Raw genomic sequence first — 16,042 nt, forward strand, 5'->3', positions numbered from 1 at the left:
TTTAGGTGTTTTAAAAAGTGTACAGTATCAAGAAAAAAAATCCCTTATGGATGAAAATTCCAATTTCTAAAGGCTCTTGAGCCACAGGATCTACAACATCCTTGTCTTTAAAGGTGTTAAAATCCTGAACAGAAACACAAGAAAGGATATAGTAAATCTTTATTACTAGGAATGATTGAGCCAACAGAGCACCTGGTTAACCATACAAATTATACACACTAATTAGATAACTGCAACTGAGTGCCAATTTAGTAATTATTGTCTATTTTAATATTTTTCTCATTTTTAGGAACTAGTACATGTTCGATGAACAAAGTTTAAATCATACAGAAAGTTATAAATAAAAAAACGAAAAACTAACAACTATCCCTCAGCAATAACCACAATGTTATTTATATTGTATTGTATTGTATTGTATTATATTGTATTGTATATTTATAATGTATACTATACACAAATTACAATATAATGTATGATACATATTGATATGTATATATCATATACATATACACATATTCATATGATATATATGCACATATAATATAATGTATGATACATATACTCACCAAATATATATATTACAGAATAGGTACATATTTCTGTAATTTTCCTATGAATAATTAAAGAGTTTAAGCAAAACATGTTATTTTTCTCAGTTAAGGTATAATCACCCTATATTAGTTTCAAGTGTACAACATAGCAATTCAATATTTGTATGCATTGCAGAATGATCTCTGTAGTAAATCCAGTTACCATCTGTCATCACACAAAGTTAATATAATAGTATTGACAAGAGCCCCTATGCTGTACGTTATATCCCCATGACTTACTTATTTTACAAATGTAAGTTTGTACTTCTTGAACCCCTTTATCTATTTCTCCCCTTGCCAAACCCTCTCCTTTCTGGTAACCAACAATATTCTCTGGATCTACAAATCTGTGTTTCATGTTGTTTTGCTTGTTTGGTTTTACGATTCCACATCAAAGTGAAATCATATGATGTTTTGTTTCTTAAATTCTACATATGAGTGAAATCATAAGGTATTTGTCTTTCTCAGAATGACTTATTTCACTTAGCATAATACACTCTAGCTCCACCCACATCATTGCAAATGGCAAGATTCCATTCTTTTTGATGACTAATATTCCATTTTATATATTTATCCACTTCTTTTATATGTATTCATCAGTTGATGGACATTTGGGCTCTTTCCATAATTTGGCTATTGTTGATAGTGCTGCTATAAACATCCGGGTGCATGTATCCCTTTGAATGAATTTTATTCCTTTGGATAAATACATAGTAGTACAATTGTTGGATCATAGGGTAGTTCTCTATTTCACTTTTTGAGGAACATCCATACTGTTTCCCAGAGTAGGTGCACCAGTTTGCATTCCTACCAATGGTTTTAAAGGGTTCTCCTTTCTCCACATTCTTGCCAATATCTGTTGTTACCTATGTTGTTACTTTTAGCAATTCTGGAAGTATGAGGTGACACCTCATTGTAATTTTGATTTGTATATCCCTGAAAATGAGTGATATTGAGCATCTTTTCATGTGTCTGTTAGGCATATGTATGTTTTCTTTGGAAAACAATGTCTATTCATGTCTTCTGCCCATTTTTAATAGATTATTTTGGTTTCTTGGGTGTTGAGTTTGATCAGTAATTTATAGATTTTGGATGCTAACCCTTTATCAGATACGTCATTGCTGGGGTCTCTAGGGTTTTCTATTATGGTATCATGTCAACTGCAAAAAGTGACACTTTTACTTTTTCCTTTCCAATTTGCATGCCCTTATATTTATTTTTCCTGTGAATTACCATGGTTAGGGCTTCCAATACTATGTTAAATAACATAGTGGGGAGAGTGGCATCCTTGTCTTGTTGCTGATTTTAGGGAAAAAAAACTATCAGCCTTTCACTATTAACTATGATATTAGCTTTGGGTTTGCCATATATGGCCTTATGTTGTGGTACATTCCCTCTATCACCACTTCATTAAGAGCTTTTATTATAAATAGATGTTGAATTTTGTCAAACACTTTCTTGGCATCTATTGATATGATCATATGATCTTTATCCTTCATCTTGTTTATGTTGCATATCACGTTGATTTGTGGATGTTGAATGATTCCTGCATTCCCTCGAATAAATTCCACTCTATCACTGTGTATGATCCCTGTAATGTTCATTTATTTAAGTCTGCTAATATTTTATAAAGATTTTTGCATTTATATTCATTAGGGATATTTATAATTTTCTTTCTGTGGTGTGCTTATTTGGTTTTGTTATCAGGGTAATGTTGGCTTCTTAAAATGAGTTCAGAAGCATTCCCTCCTTTTTAATTTTTTGCAAGAGTTGAGAAAGATAGGTAAATCTTTAAATATTTGGTAGAATTCAATAGTGAAGCCATGTGCTCCTGGATTTTTGTTTGTTGGGAAGTTTTTGATTACTGATTCCATTTCCTTGCTAGTCTGTTCAGTCTTCTATTTCTTCATGATTCAGTCCTGGAAGAGGTTAAGCTTCTAGGAATTTATTCATTTCTTCTGGGTTGTTCAATTTGTTGGCATGTAATTGTTTTAGTAATCTCTTATGATCCCTAGTATTTCTGTGATATCAGTTGTCCCTTCTTCTCCTTCATTCCTAATTTTATTTATTTGAGCCTTCTGTCTTTTACTGGAGATTCCAGCTAAAAGTTCATTAATTTTATCTTTTCAAAGAACCAGCTCTTACTTTCACTGATCTTTTATATTATCTTTTTTAGTCTTTCATTTATTTCTACTCCGATCTTTATTATTTCCTTCCTTTTCCAGTGAGATTTTTACTTTCAGTATATTTTCTTGGTATTACTTGTGCCATTTCTTTTTAGCTTAAAAGTCCCTTTAATACTGCTTGTAAGGCTTATTTAGTAGTGATGAACTCCTCTGGCTCTAAGCGTTCTCTTTATCCCTCCTTCAATAATAATCTTGCCAAGGTAAGGTGTCCTTGTTTGGAAGGTTTTTCCTTTCAGTCCTTTGAATATATTACACCACTTCCTTCTGGTCTCCAAGTTTCTAAGAAATCAGCTGATAGCCTTACAGGGTTTCCTCTGTATGTGACAATTTGTTTTTCTTTTGCTGCTTTTAAGATTCTCTGTCTTTGAACTTGACATCTTAATTATAAGTGTCTTGGTATGGATCTTTGGGTTCATCTTATTTGGAACTTTCTGGGCTTCCTGAGCCTGGATATTTATTTCCTCTGTAGGGAAGTTTTCAGCCACTATTTCTTCAAGTAAGTTTTCTACCTGTTTCTCTCTCTGTTCTCCTTCTGGGAACTCGATATTGCAAATGTTATTCTGCTTGATGATGTCCTACAGGCTCCTTAAGTTATATTTATATTTTAAAATTCTTCTTTTTTTTGTTTTGTTTTGCTGCTCTATCTGGGTAAGTTCCATTGCTTTGTCATCCAGTTTGCTAATGCATTCTTCTGCTTCACCCAGTTTGCTGTTGAATCCCTCTAATGTATTTTTTACTTCAATTATTGTATTTTTCAGCTCTGTGACTCCTATTTGGTATTTTCTTATATTTTGTGTCTCATGGTTGAACTTGTCTCTGTGTTTATCCATTCTTCTCTTGAGTTCAGTTCAGTGATAATCTTTATCACAATTCCTTTGAATTTTTTATCAGGGAGATTACTCATTTCCATACATTAAGGAATGTTTCTGAGGTTTCATCTCTTTCTTTCCTTTGTAACCTATTTTTTCACATCTTCACTTTGCTTGACTCTCTGTGTGTCTTTCTGTGTATTAGGTGAAGAAGCTACCTCTCTTAGTCTTAAATGGGTGGCCCTATGTTGATGATAAATCTTCTTCTGTTCAACCTTTCCCTAGCTCTTGGTTATCTCCTGAAACTTTGGGATTGTCTAAACTACCTGACTGATTCTGGATATGTTCCCATTGCTGAAGGTGTGCCAAGACCTGTCAGTATTCCAAAGGGAAGAATCTCATTTAGCACCTAGTTCAGGCCTACTGGAATCCAGTCCCTCAGGCAGAAGCTTTTAAAGTATGGAAATTATATACAGTCCTGTGGGACCACAATCTTAATCCCTTTTGGCCTCCATACCAGGGGAAGGTATATAGAGCAGCATCCCCTAAGCCAAGAGTTACGAAAGTCAGAGCTCCAGATGAGCATATAAGCTTTTTTCTGGGAGCTTGTCGAGTTGTAGCGAGGTGCACAAGGATGGTGTCTCCCTGCTTATGTTCCTTGGATGTGTCTTCTTAGACTCCAGATGTGTGGGAAGGAAACCTTCCCTTGGGCTAAAGCTCCAGGCTAAATAGCCCTTTTGCACAGTAAGACTAGGGTTGTCTTTCAGTGTGCTATCTGTGCAGTGCTCTGAAGGAGGTGGCCTACCAAGAAATGTCTTTCCAATGACTACCTTTCTCACAGTCACCTGGGACAGGCGATCAAGGGGTATCTCCTGTGTGTGTTGTACACACCTTCTGGCTTTAGCTAAGTAGCTGGAGGGTACAGGGGTCAAAGCAGACTCACCAGCTTCATAAAGGCAGCAAAGAAACGTCTTGACTGCATTCAGCCATGGTTTCAGGAATGCATCAGGAAAGTGCCTTGTCTGTGCACAGCTTTAGGCTGGGAGCAGGAGAATGCCATGACTAGTAGCACTCACCAGCCCCAGCCAGGGAGTGGGAGAATGCTGCAACTGACTGCACTCTCTGGCTTCAGCAAGGTAGCAGTATGGTGCCATGTTCAAGTTCACCTAACTAGGGTAGCAAGTTTGGTGGAGAGTGTAACACTGACATCCACCAGCACCTCCATCTCTGAAGAGAGTTTCAATTTTCTCATGCTCATCCAGCAGATGATTTTAATGATGATTTTAAAGATTCATTAATCTCTACACCCAACGTGGGGCTTGAACCCACAACCATGAAATCAAGAGTCACATGCTCCACTGACTGAGCCAGCCAGGCACCCCAGATGCTTTTAGATAAGCAAACAAATCTCCTTGACATACAGCCTAGCATTTTTCAAAAAAAAAAAAAAATTTTTTTTTCTGAGTCTCAGGGTAAGTGAGACTACACACAAGCCCTTTAAAAGGGGAGTCTCAATTTCCTATATGACTTTGGGTCCCTTGGACATCAGCCCTATTGGTTTTTAAGCTTGACATTCTGGGGGCTCATGCTCCTCTGCTGATCCCAGGGGTTGGTGTGGCTGAGCCCCAACTCCTCACCCCTGTGGGGGGAAGCATCAGACTGGTGAGATCCATCCCTACTGTGTGCCACTGTGCCAGGGCAGGTGGGGGCAAGACTATGTATCTACCTCTGCTGTCTGTCTCGAGACAGTATTTTTATCCTTTGTTGTGAAGAAGTAGCTCACATTGTTTTCAGATCCTTCTCAGAAGTAAATAATCCATGTGTAACTATAGATGTGGAGTGTCCATGGGAGGAGGGGAGTTCAAGATCTTCCCAGGCCACCATCTTGCAGAAGCCCTCCTAAGACATATATTTCTGAAACAGTGTTCTATAACTTACATTACTGACTTACCTAAATATTCTTTGTTATTCCACTATTTAGGAATGATATAATTTATTTAACCAGTTTCCTTGGCAATGGTTAGTAAGGTTGATTCCTTACCTGTGACATTAGGAAACAGAAGAATCCATATATCTAATCACCTAAGTTGTAACAGGGCAACAAGAAATCAAATCAGAGCAGCAGCTACCTTCAGATGAGAAAAAAATGGTGGCTTAAATCTCTTTTCCATTCCCTTCAAAATCCCACGCAAAGTGCAGTTTTATCTGTGTGTGCATATGTGGGGGAAGGGGGTGCAGGCACAGGTGCGAGAAAAACTGGAATAAGCCTTCCTGTAAGAAAACTTCCACAAAACTTCTAGAAGTATTTCTGTGCCATTTACATAGTGTAAATGGCTATTGTGTAATCCTTTGACTTTCTTAAATTATTTTCAGCAAACAAAAGATACAGAAGCCACTTTTCTATTCTTTTAATAACCTTTCTGAACTCTTGGGAGGTAAACTCCCATCTCTGCCCTCCCCTGGAGCTCCTCAGTCTACTTCCCTAAGCTGATCCTGTATTATGCAAATAGAGATCCCTGTAAAGTGAAAGTCTGATTAGGGAACAGCTCCTCAAATAACGATTAAAATGGGTATATTAGAATATTTATAGCTTTAGGTAACTAAGAAATCTAAATTTAAAAAGTTTAAATAAAAAAGAAAGTTACCACCTCATTTGGTCAAAAGGTAAGAAGAGCTCTGAATATAATACAATAATTAAATACCAAATGTATTTATTTATTAATGAAGTTATTTAACATTGTTTAATACTTATTATTTTAATAACTGAATATTTCTGACATGGGAATGGAGTTATCATAACTGGCTTAAACTAGTTAGTAGCTATCTGTTGGAGCTGGGAACAGGGTCAGTTTCCCATGAAGTACATGCTCTGTGGAATAATGAAGCATATCTCAATAACATCAGGGTTCTGGCAGCAGAGAAGAAAAGATGTTGGAACAACTACTAGAAGTGTCTGCTTCAAGCAGAGTGACCACACGTCTTCACCCAAGATAATCCCAATGTATTACCTGTTTTCTAGGATAAATAATAATAGAATCCTTTGTATTCTCAAAAGTGTCCTGGATGATATATAAAAATGGTCATCTGGCTATAAGGTGTATATTTTTAAGATTTTGGACTTAAGTTTTAATTAAGCTCTGACTTAATTAAGTATCTTTGTTATAATTATATAAGAACATTATTAAACCTGTAGTGAAAATAAAAATAAGGTTTCAGAATGCATGGTCAGCCTAATAAAATTTTAAAGTAACTATGAAGCAATCCCTTTCAATGGACTAAAACACTAATTCCAAATCATTCTCACCAATTCCTCAACTAGATTTTATGAATTCCTACTTAACTAATATTTTCATAGCTTAGTCTATGTTTTGAAAGAAGAAAGGTGATTTATTCATAAATTAATTCATTGTTAATTTGGGCCACAAGTAGAACCACGTAAGAAGGACTGTTCAACAGTATTGGCAAGAGAGCATTGGAGGCTTTGGATGTAGCCTGCCTTAGTTCAAATCTTAGTCATACCATACAGGGACTGTGGAACAATAAGCAAAATATTTAACTTTTCTGGGCCCCACTCCATCTATAAATTGGGGACAATAGTGATCTCTACCTCATAAGTAACAAGTAATTCATAGGTTGTACTAAGTGAGTTAGTGCTAGTGAATCACTTAGGAGGGTACTTGGTACTAAATAAATGGCAAGTAGTGGTAGTGGCAGTAGTAATGTCATCCTCATTGTCGTCATTGTCATCATCATCATCATCACATGGAACCCAGGGAGCTGTCCGAGGGATCAGACATTAATGCCAAAAGCAAACACATTTTCCCAAAACTAGTAATGCAAAGAGACAACCAGGCATTTTGAAAAGTAGAATTAAGTGCAAAGGCAAAGCAGGGACAAAAGGTTGACCAGAGAGAAGGTAGCATATAAAGAAATCAAAGGTGAGCTCAGGAGCTGACTCATCATATGCACCTCCTCTACTGTAAGTTCCTCTTATTTGCAGTTTGGCATGTTGCTAAATGTCTAGAGTATATTGTTAAAGGGACTAAGGCTTCTCAGGGTCTCAAGATAATGTTCTTATTTCAAGAAAACTTTTCTTAACACATGATTTTCTGAAGGTAAATTCACACTGAAAACCAAAATCTCAAAGGAGATACATGGTTAGAGTCGAGAGTAAAGGAGATGTAGTTCTGGCTAGAGGAATGTACTTCCACGTTTCTGATTAACCAGAGAGGAGTATGCACAGAATATAACAAGGAAGGTAAATATAAATAAAGGGCACTAGAACACTAATAGGAACATAAAAGTACTTAATCACTATTGAGTAACTAATTATACTTTCAGCTTTACTATATGAAAAACACTGAAATGTGAGCACAACTTTCAGTTCACTCACAATAAGACATGAAGCATGTTTATTGTTGCTCAGCCCTGCATGCTGTCTGAGACACCCTGCACCCTGAGAGTGACTGAACCCTAAGAGGAAAAACAGTCAAATTTATAGTTAAGAACTAGCAGTTCTCGATAGATAACATTATTTATAAGGGTATAAAGGAGTGTCGAATATTTCTTTAAGATGGCTCCTTATTTATGTAAGAATATAATGTGTGCTTTGCATTTAATTGATGGCAGTTGAAATCATTATAACATAAATAGTTTACAGTTGTGAGATCTGATGAGCTATTGGATACCTAGAGACAAGAAAAAATGTAATGGGTCTAACTGAAAAGTAAGCATGAATCATTAACTAAGAAACAAATGAGTAAAATGTATTAGAAACATTTTTAAAATCAACTGTACACTTAAGAAGGGTATAAACTAAAACTATTTTGAAGTTGTTAAAAACACAAGAGAAATTACAGAAGAAAGTATTTATGTGACAGATTTTTATAAGGTTGAAGAGAAATGCTGTATTTAATTAGCAAACTCAAAAACTTTTCCAACAAAACCATTTTATTGATCTTTCTTCTATAAATATTTACTTTTAATCTGACCCAGGCAATCAAATAACAGATCTTCATTGCTCTGCATCAGACTTTTCACATATCTTCAGGCAAGTGCTCAGATCCTTGTCATTCACAAATTAAATATGTCAATATATATTATATGGTACCATATGCTATTGTCATTACAATGTCATAGAATTCAAGATGCTAAGGTCACTTTAACTTCTTTTTTCCTCCCAAATTATTTCAAAATATATATTTTAAACAAAATATATGTCTTAAAATTCTTTATATAAACCTCATAGTTGCAGTCAAAAAAACAAAAACAAAAAAAAAGCAAAAAAACAAATAAACTTCAAAGGACTATTTCCAAAAAAGGTTACTCTCATGTGAACACATACTCTTAATTAATGAATGAGACACTCAAGATTACTAGCATTTTTAGTAAGGTAAGATTTACTATTTTTTTCCAACCTTAAGATTCTAGAGTACACTTTGGCAAATCCATTCATTTGTGTTGTTTATTAAATTCTCTGAGGCTACTGATCCATGCGCTTAAGCAGAGAAAGACAAAGAAAAAAATCATCACAATATTATAGTCTCAAAAGTTTTTACTCACATTACTCTCTTACAGAGGACCCATTTTTAAGACCAAAAATAATATGGCAATTGAGAATTATGGTTAACATTTAATTGTGGAGACAAAAATGAATATTTAGGTCCAACAGAGCAAGAATATTTATCCCTTGATCTACTGAACATAAAAAGTATTCGCATCTGTTTCACTGCTTTGCCTTCTTCATGGGCTTAAACCTGCCAAATTATTCCATTTGATTTCAGAGAATTCTCATATGGCAATCTATTTTATTTACTTTATCTTCAATAAAATGGTTCAGTGAGCATTAGCAACTCTGAGACACAAGTTTCAATCAGCCTTCAGGCAAAGGCGTCAGTCTATATTAGGCCTACTGTGCTGTGAGTTGCAGCTAGAAAGTTGGATAAGGCAGAGCAACAGTGAAAATGTGAGCAAGACCTAATAAAGCCACAGTGAAGAGAAAGAAAGCTCTCCCCAGGCTCTCACATGCAACACTTATACAATGCCAGGTGCTGGGTTCAACACATGAAGAGCTCCTTAATAAGGCTGACAGCTAAAAGAAGGCCTCAGACTCTAACTTTATTTTACATGACACCTACAGTAATAGTCCTCTGTTCTCCAGAAGACAATAGTAAAAACTGGAATTGCCAACAGTTAAAAATAGGTTTTTTTTATTCAGCCCTCAGATATTATATGGGGGGGGGGAACAAAAAAAATTTCAAGCTGCACAGCATTTCACCTACATTTTCATACAATTCCTAATATAATAGTAGTTTCCAGAAGGACCTTTTCTTACAAATTTGTATGACATTTTAAATATAGCTGCTGGATTAGATTTTAACCACAAAACAATCAGTGAGTTTGAGCAACAACTCATTTTGGAAAATGATATCATTAAAGACTAATTCCAAGAAATGTGGGGCAATACTGATAGATGCTGTGGAAATGTCTCCCAGAGCACAAACTTCATAGTAAGTGATGCTGGTTCATATTTGATATGGGCTGTAAAAAGCAGATTATTGTAATGGTGTTCTTCCCAGCAAATAAGACCATTAAAAATGTACTTAATGTTCAGTTGAATTGAAAAGCAGTCCAGTTAAAATCCATATTTTGCTATTTTGTACAATGGTATCAGAAATTTTTACTAGTGGATCACTCTAAACCACAAACTTAAAGTTATAAATGTAAACTCTTTTTTTTTATAGGAATAAGTTTCTACCTTTTTAAAATATAAGGCTGTATTTTTGCCCAGGTCCTGTGATCACATTATAATCAATAAGAGTGAAATTAGAATGATGAGTTTACTATGAGTTTATAAAAAAAAAAAAGTTGACCTATTACTTGCAGAAACATACTTCTCAACTCACTTTTCTGGAGACCAAATATATTGTTTTTCTAGTGATTCTACATTTCAAAACATAACACCCCAAATATGTGTACATATATCTAGATGCTGCCATATAACTCTGTCTTTTATATTTCTATAAGAACCCTAAAGAAGAACAACAGAAACTAGTATGATAGGTTAGTAGAATAGATTCTTCAAGCTCAGATTCTATAAAAAGTAAGAGTGTTTTTAACTATCCCAAACAGCTCTTACATAAAAGAACCAGTACCAGACCAGTACCCAGATCTACCCAGCCCCTAGTAAGCATGATTCTCCAACACTGATGTGATCAATGGGTAAAAAAGAAATTAAAAGAGACCTCTGCATATTATAAAATCAGCATTATAGGTGAAATCTAAACATTTCACATTTTCTTCTCACTTGGCTATCTTACAAATATATGGGCTTATCGAATTACATTTACTTTAGAGACCATATATTCAGTATACTAGGAATCCTTGTATTTATTCCCCAGAAAGCCAAGGTCAGTGATGAAATCTGTGGAAATAATTTTAGGGGTAATATATATAATGCATAAATTATCTATTGCTATATAACAAATTACCCCCGAACTTAGCAGGTTAGTATGAAAGAAACCTTTATTATCTCACACAGTTTCTGAGCATCAGGAATCCAGGAGAATTTCAGCTGGGTGGTTTAGTCCCATGGTTTGTCAGGAAATTCCTCCCTGTCTGTTGACCAGAGGGCTTAGTTCTTCATCACATGGACCTCTCCACGGCAGCTTGCCTTCCCCAGAGCAAGTCATGAGACACAGAAGGAAACAGAGAGGGAAAAAAGGAGAGAGACTGGGAAAAGAAGAAAGAGGGAGAAGGGGAGAAAAAGACAGAAAGAGAAGCAATAGAAAAAGAACACCCCAAACAGATGTCTTAATGTCTTGTGTAACCTAATCTGAAAAACAATATACCATCATTGTGCCATATTCTATCAGCCACATGGGCCAACTCTGGTGAACATGGAAGGAAAAATAACAGTGCGTGATAACCAGGAGACAGAATCATTAAGGAAGATCTTTAAGGCTGCCTCCCACAGCCCACCTCCTGGACCCCAATCATTCATGTTCTCCTCTGTGCAATCAATTCCAAATGTTTATGCTGCAATGGATTCTTAAAGGGAATTTAAAGGTTGTTTGAGATACATTTCAGATTACTGAGTCAATTAAAAGTGGATAATCTATGAAGAATATCTTTTCAAATATAATTTTCAAACTGAAAAGGCTATCACACTGACCACGGTTTTAAATGAAGAAGGTATATATATTTAGTGAATATTTCTTAATATACTATTATAGGCAAGGCTGCGGGTAACACAGATATGATACTATACAGGAAAAGTCCTAGGCTGGTTGAACAGGAGGAAAGAAACAGGAAAAGTATAATGGAAGAGATAGAGATGTCAATGTGCTTTAAAGAGATGGAGAAAAGGAAAGAAACAATAGGATGTGACAGATATGTGGGCAAGTGTAAGGCATGGGATTCAAGGTATGCATATTGGTGTAATGGGAAGAAAAGGTTAGTATTCAGGTTTTGTCAGATTCTGGAGAGTATTAAATACCAGGGTAAGCTGCATTTAGCCTGACGTTACCCGGCATGAAATAATAATAAATCTCATTTAACAGGGAGGAATGACCTGTTGGGAGTCACACTGTAAGCATAACTGAGAGCTAAGGTTTACAATAGTGACAATATTCCTTTTTATTAAATAGTACATAATTGTAAAAATCTAAAATTAGGGCACCTGGGTGGCGCATTCAGTTAAGCGTCTGACTTTGGCTCAGGTCATGATCTTGCAGTTCGTGAGTTCAAGCCCTGCATCGGGCTCTGTGGTGACAGCTCAGAGTCTGGATTCTGTCTTTGGATTCTGTCTCTCCCTCTCTCTCTGCTCCTCCCCCACTCACACTCTGTCTCTCTCTCAAAAATAAATAAACATTTTAAAAAACCTAAAGTAATGGGTTATTTGAATTTTAAGATAATAAGTTTAACATGCCTTGGCAGACAGATCCTAGGGTGGCCTCCAAGTTCATACTCTGTAATTCTATCCACTTGCATGTGAGCAGGACTCTGACTTGCTTCTAACCAACAGAATATGGCAAAGGTTATGAGATGGCACTTCAATGATTATATTAATACATATACACATACTCTATATTTACATACATATATGTATATATGGCTTTATCTTGCTCTCGTATAGTAGAGACTCTCCTACTGGCTTTCAAAAAGCAAACTACTATAATGTGGACTGTATATGAAGAGGGTCACATGCATGGGAACCATGGATGGCCTCTTGAGGATCTCAGTCCTACAACCCTGATGAACTAAATTCAGCCAAAACCAGTAAGTTTGGAAGAGAACCATGAACTCCAGATGAAAATGCAGCCTGGCCAGTATTTTGATTGCAGCCTTATAAGACCCTGAGTGAAGCTATGCCTAGACTCCCCATCTGTGGTAACTGTGATTTAACAAAAGTATGTGTTTTAAGTTTTTAAACATTTAATATGTTACATAGCAATAGAAAATTAATATACATGCGGACTGAAACAGAGAGAGCACATTTACAGAATTAACTCATTTTTACCATCTCCTTACCCAAAGTTATGGAGCATATTTGCTAAATAGCCTGAAACTACAGTCAACTTGTGAAACTAATAGGGAACAAAATAACTAATTTTTTTAATGCTTACTATGCCTTTGTATGAATTCACAAATGTAGTCCTCAAATCTACTCTGTGAAGTGAGGTACTATTACCTCTATTTTCTCGATTCAGAAATTAAGGATTAGAGAGTTTAAATGATTTTTCCAACGTTTCACATACAGTAAGTTTGCCCTGGACCCGTGATTCAGACCTAAGCAATTTGATTTGCAAGCTTGCATTCTCAACAGCTACACTCACTCTATAGCTTCCTCTCTGCAGTTTTGTTCCTGCTACTTTTTGTTAAGGGCTGTCAGAGAGCCATGAACATGAATCACCGAACCAGACCCTCCTCAGCCAAATCAGCTTCCTGTAGAGTCCATTTTCTTTTCAATGACTTGAAAATTTGAGCAAATATTTTGTCATGTATGACGCTTACTTTTTCACAAGTATTTATGAAACTTACAGCAATTTCTCTAAGTTTGAGAATAAAGTTTATTTCTAATACACTGAAATAACTAAATCTTATATTTTAATTGGATTTAATACTCTTACAATGGAAACTGAAAATAATCGTCACTGTGATGGAGTAAAACACACACATACATACTCACCCAACTACTCAGTTTTAGGTGCACAAGCACAGTTTTAGGTGCAAATTGCATGAAACTACATTGTAGTTCCCACTTCAGAAGTATAGGCTAGGGCAAGTTATTTAACCTCTCAGAGAGACAAAATGGGGATAATGCTAAAACAAATTGCTCAAAAATGGGAAGATTCAACTAACTATTCACTTTAGTGATTTGGAGAGGGGAGGGAACACAGTAGTGGAAATTGAAGAAAAAAAATGCATATGTCTTGAAAATAGCTATGTATTAAGTGCTAAATTTTTACAATAATCCAACAAACAGTTATATCTGTCCCTGGTTTTATGATGTGAAAACTGATATGCAAAGATTTAAGGAAACTAACCAAGGTTGATTAAAAACGCTAGCAAACGGCTGCAGGGATCCAAGCCGTATCTACCTGATTCCCAAACCCTTGCCTCTCTGTCATTGACTATTTTCTATCATGATACCTCCAGCTCTGGGTCCATAAATTCTACATATTCCCAAGGAAAAACACTGTTTCGTAATGCATTTTTTCATTAAGATGAACCATTGCCTTTTGCATATGCATTATTTCCACCAATATGTGTTTGGTCTTCATTTAAAAATATAAGAACTATTATAAGCAAATGATTAGGAAAAGTCTAATTAGCAAGTTCTAGAAGCAGTTTTTGAGAACTTCAAACACAAATATCTTTCCTTTCTGGGAAAAAGACTCTATTTTTTAAAAATCATTTCTTTCATGGTTCCATGATATTCATTGCAGGTAACTCCCACTTATAAATCTTAAATCCACCTACTATTATTAACACAAATGTCCTCTTACCCAAAAACTGAGAATTTAAATATTATATCAACACCACCATTATCTACAGTAAGCATAAATTAAATAACCCAGAAAAAAAATTAAAAGATTGGGCCTTAGCAGATACAGTTCTAGTAATACTTAATTGTTTATTATTAGCTGTAAAATCACAGCAAGTTATATTACTTTTTCCAAATCATTTAAATTCTTTGTGTTTTAGTTCCTCCACTTACTAATGAACAAAGGATAATAATGTGATCCTTAGGTCATAAGCAATGCAAGAGTAAAATTAGTGAGTTTAGTGAAAGAGTAAAAGGAAGTAAAAAGTTGCCAAAGCGTTTTAAAATCTTAAATGATAAATAAGTGTGGAATCATTTTGCTTGTATATCTGGCAAAATAATAAAGTTAGTACAAAATAAGAGGTCCACAGGCAAAATAGTAGGTAAATTGCCTGAAAAATATTTGACTGTAAAATCCAACCACACTGAAAAAATAACGTCTTAGGGAAGATATGGAGCCTTCATCTGGAGAAAGTTTTGGAAAGGGGTAGAACAATATAGGCAGAACAGTGAGGATGCTGAGGCTTATCCTACATACACGTTCAGTGCAATCCCTTGATAAAGAATTCTGGAGTGGGGTGGGAAAGAAATAAAAAAGAATTCAGGAGAAACCAGGCACCATGGTTCGTTCCCTTCTACTTGGGGGTAGAGTCTAAGAGAAATAATATGAACTCCTCACCTAAAATTTCTTTTAATTTTCTTTTTATAATTATATTTTCATACCAATAGGTGGCCAAATCTTAATTGATTGATATCACAGTTCAGTGGTGACACTGAAAAAATAATGTTGCAGAAGCATTCTATATTGAGCAAGAGTGGGAAATAAATCTACACCTTTTGGAAATGCACCCCATGCCATGTCTGTGGTCCTTGCTTTGTACCAAGCAACGGATTTAAAGTTCTCTAAATTGATACTGTAAATATCAAGGAAAACTCCCATTAGATTTAAAGAAGTTTAACACTAAAAAGGAAATGAATGCTTTCTAAACAGCTGACTTGCTGGATCTCAAACAGTTTATAGGAGAAATCAAAGTTTCAAAAAAAATCATTACTAGCATGTTATTCTATTTATTTTTTGGCATTCCTAGATCTTCCAAAACCCTCAGTATCAACTCAATCTTAATAAAATTATCTGAAAATATCAGCATAAAAGACCACATAATGATAACAAAATAATCCAGATGCTTTTCTTGACTAATCTTTTCCTTTCAGTATTTCAAAACCAAATTCATGTTCTATATGGATCCATGATAATTAAAAAAAAAAAAGTGAAACCAAGTTTAATAGGAAGGAAAAGCACAGCAAGGAGTGAAATGGGAAAGGCAAGAGGGTGAATATTCCTATAGTTCTACGTGGAAAGTCTCTGTGGTTCACTGATAACTTTTCTTAACATTTGGGCAAAGATACCTA

The 16,042-nt window shown here is 35.3% G+C and overlaps 1 protein-coding gene across 15 annotated transcripts in view; it reads right to left on the minus strand.

The window, feature by feature from the left end:
* FOXP2 (forkhead box P2) overlaps positions 1-16,042 on the minus strand; it is a 563,073-nt gene that overhangs the window by 385,891 nt on the left and 161,140 nt on the right. The gene's annotated exons all lie outside the window — the stretch shown is intronic.

Source organism: Acinonyx jubatus, chromosome A2 (genome assembly GCF_027475565.1).
Source record: "Acinonyx jubatus isolate Ajub_Pintada_27869175 chromosome A2, VMU_Ajub_asm_v1.0, whole genome shotgun sequence".
Classification (NCBI taxonomy): Eukaryota; Metazoa; Chordata; class Mammalia; order Carnivora; family Felidae; genus Acinonyx; species Acinonyx jubatus.